This window comes from Piliocolobus tephrosceles, chromosome 4 (assembly GCF_002776525.5).
Source record: "Piliocolobus tephrosceles isolate RC106 chromosome 4, ASM277652v3, whole genome shotgun sequence".
Lineage (NCBI taxonomy): Eukaryota > Metazoa > Chordata > Mammalia > Primates > Cercopithecidae > Piliocolobus > Piliocolobus tephrosceles.
In genome coordinates, this window is record NC_045437.1 from 118,345,478 (window position 1) to 118,349,050 (window position 3,573).

Below are 3,573 nucleotides of genomic sequence, written 5' to 3' on the forward strand. Positions count from 1 at the left end.
GAGTTTAGCAGTGCGATCTCAGCTCACTGTAACCTCTGCTGTCTGGGTTCAAGCAATTCTCCTGCATCAGCCTCCCAAGTAGCTGGGATTACAGGCGTCTGCCATCGCGCCCTGCTAATTTTTGTATTTTTAGTAGAGACAGGGTTTCACCATCTTGGCCAGGCTGGTCTTGAACTCCTGACCTCGTGATCCACCTGTCTTGGCCTCCCAAAGTGCTGGGATTACAGGCATGAGCCCCTGCACCCATCCCAATTTTTGTAATTTTTTTTTTTTCTTTTTGAGATGGAGTCTCACACTGTGACCCAGGGTGGAGTGCAGTGGCACGATCTTGGCTCACTGCAACTTCCGCCTCCCGGGTTCAAGTGATTCTCCTGCCTCAGTCTCCTGAGTAGCTGGGATTACAGGCACCCACCACCATGCTCAGCTAAATTTTTTTTGTATTTTTAGTAGAGACGAGGTTTCACCATGTTGGCCAGGCTGGTCTTGAACTCCTGACCTCGTGATTTACCCACCTCGGTCTCCCCAAGTGCTGAGATTACAGGCGTGAGCCACTGTGCCCAGCCCAGTTTTTGTATTTTTAGTAGAGACGAGGTTTAACCATGTTGGCCAGGCTGGTCTTGAATGCCTGCCTTCAAGTGAACCGCCCACCTTGGCCTCACAAAGTGCTGGGATTACAAGTGTGAGCCCCTGTGCCTGGCCATGATTATTTCTATTCTTCTTCTTATTATTATTTTGAGACAGGGTCTCACTCTGTCTCCCAGGCTGCAGTGCAGTGGTGTGATCATATCTCACTGCAGCCTTGAATCCCAGGCTCAAGCCATCCTCCCACCTCTACCTCCTGGTAGCTGGGATTATGCCCATGTGCCACCACGCCCCTGGCTAACTTTGGTATTTTTTGGAGAGATAGGGGATCTTGCTACATTGCCAAGGCTGGTCTTGAACTCCTGGCCTCAAGCTATCCTCCCACCACAGCCTCCCAAAGTGTTGGGGATTACAGGTGTGAGCCATGGTGCCCAGCCCCTCCTCTGTCTTAATTTTCCACTCCCTACTCATTCCCAAATAAACCACTTACACTCAAATCCTTGCCTCAGGGTCAGTCTCTAAAGGAGTCCAACCTAAGAATACTATCGAATGCTTTTTCTGTGACTATTAAGACTGATTTTTCTCCTTTACTCTGCCAATGCAGTGCTATTGTAGTAGATTTTCTGATGCAGAACCATTCTCTTATTTCTGGATTAACCTTTCTTGGTTATGATATTTTTATTCACCTCTGGTTTGATCTTGCTAGTATTGATATATTCCTGTCTTTTTAAGAACTGAAATTAGGCTGGGCGTGGTGGATCATGCCTGTAATCCCAGCACTTTGGGAGGCTGAGGCAGGCGAATCACGAGGTCAAGAGATTGAGACCATCCTGGCCAACACGATGAAATCTCATCTCTACTAAAAATACAAAAATTAGCTGGGCATGGTGGCGCGTGCCTGTAGTCCCAGCTACTGGAAAGGCTGAAGCAGGAGAATCGCTTGAATCTGGGAGGAGAGGGTTGCAGTGAGGTGAGATCACGCCACCGCACTCCAGCCTGGCGACACAGCGAGACTCTGTCTAAGAAAAAAAAAAAAGAAAGAAAGAAATGAAATGGATTTACAATTTTCTTTTTCTCTCTCTCTTTCCTCCCCTTCCTTTTTAAGACAGGGTCTCCCTGGAGACCAGGCTGGAGTGCAGTGGTGAAATCACTATTCACTGCAGCCTCGGCCTCCTGGGCTCCAGGAATCCTCCTGCCTCAACCCCCCGCCGAGTAGCTGGGACCACTGGTGTGCACCACCACGCCTGGCTAATTTTTTGACCTTTTGTAGAAACAGGGTCTCACTTTGTAGCCCAGGCTGGTCTCAAACTCCTGGGCTCAAGTGATCCTCCCACCTCAGCCTCCCAAAGTGCTGGAATTACAGGTATAAGCCACTGTGCCTGGCTTACAATTTTCTTTTACTGTCCTTATCTAGTAATAGTAAAACTCATCTCATAAAATAAATTGGCAGATTTCCTTCGTTTTCTATCTTTTAAAATAATTTATATAAAGAAAGCAATTATTTGTAAAATCACACAGACTAATGTCTTTCAGCAAGGACAAGCTTTTGATTCTTTATTTTCATTGTTGGTTTTTGGGTTTTTGTTTGTTTGTTTTTGTTTTGAGACAGAGTCTCACTCTGTTGCCCAGGCTTGAATGCAGTGGTGTGACCTTGGCTTACTGCAACCTCTGTCTCCTGGGTTCAAGGGATTCTCGTGCCTGAGTCTCATGAGTAGCTGGAACCACAGGCATGCACCACCACATCCAGCTAATTTTTGTATTTTTAGTAGAGACGGGGTTTCACCATGTTGCCCAGGCTGGTCTCGAACTCCTGACCTCAGGTGATCCACCAACCTCAGCCTCCCAAAGTGCTTAGATTACAGGCATGAGCTACTGTGCCCGGCCTGATTCTTGATTTGATTTCTTTGTTGGTTACCAGTTTATTTAGGTTTTTGTTTCTTACTGAAATTGTTTATCTTTTACCTATCATTTATATTTTCTTCTCAATAATTACCCATTTTATGTAAATTAAAACATTTATTCACATAAATTTGTCTAAAATATCACTTTATGATTATCAAAATATCTACAGTATTATGTTCCCTTTTCATTTTTATTTCTTCCAGTGAATATTTCTTTCACCAATTTTTTTTTTTCTTTTTTTTTTTTTGAGACGGAGTCTCGCTGTCTCCCAGGCCATCTCGGCTCACTGCAAGCTCCACCTCCCGGGTTCACGCCATTCTCCTGCCTCAGCCTCCCGAGTAGCTGGGACTACAGGCGCCCACCACCTCGCCCGGCTAGTTTTTTGTATTTTTAGTAGAGATGGAGTTTCACCGTGTTAGCCAGGATGGTCTCGATCTCCTGACCTCGTGATCCGCCCGTCTCGGCCTCCCAAAGTGCTGGGATTACAGGCTTGAGCCACTGCGCCTGGCCTCTTTTTTTTTTTTTTTTTTTTTTTTGAGATGGAGTCTTGCTCTATTGCTTAGACTGGAGTGCAATGGCGTGATCTCGGCTCACTGCAACCTCCATCTTCTGGGTTCAAGTGATTCTTCTGCCTCAGCCTCCCAAGTAGCTTGGATTACAGGCGTGCACCACCCCGCCCAGCTAAGTTTTGTATTTTTCGTAGAGCTGGGGTTTTACCATGTTGGCCAGGCTGGTCTTGAACTCCTAACCTCAGGTGATCCACCCAGCTTGGCCTCCCAAAGTGCTGGGATTACAGGTGTGAGCCACCGTGCCCGACCCTTTTTTTCTTTTTCTTTGACTAGTCTTGTCTATTAGTTATTTCAAAGAAGTAGCTTTGATTCTATTGAACCTCAATGTATTTCTTACAATGCTATTGAGGTATAATTTACACATAAAATTCATTTATTTACAAAAATGAAAGTTTGAAATTCAGTTATTTTTGGCAAATTTACCAAGTTATGAAATTGTCACCATTGTGCAGTTTGAGAACATTTTCATCACCCCAATTAGACTGTTTATTGTTCATGTACAGTTAATTCCCATTTCATA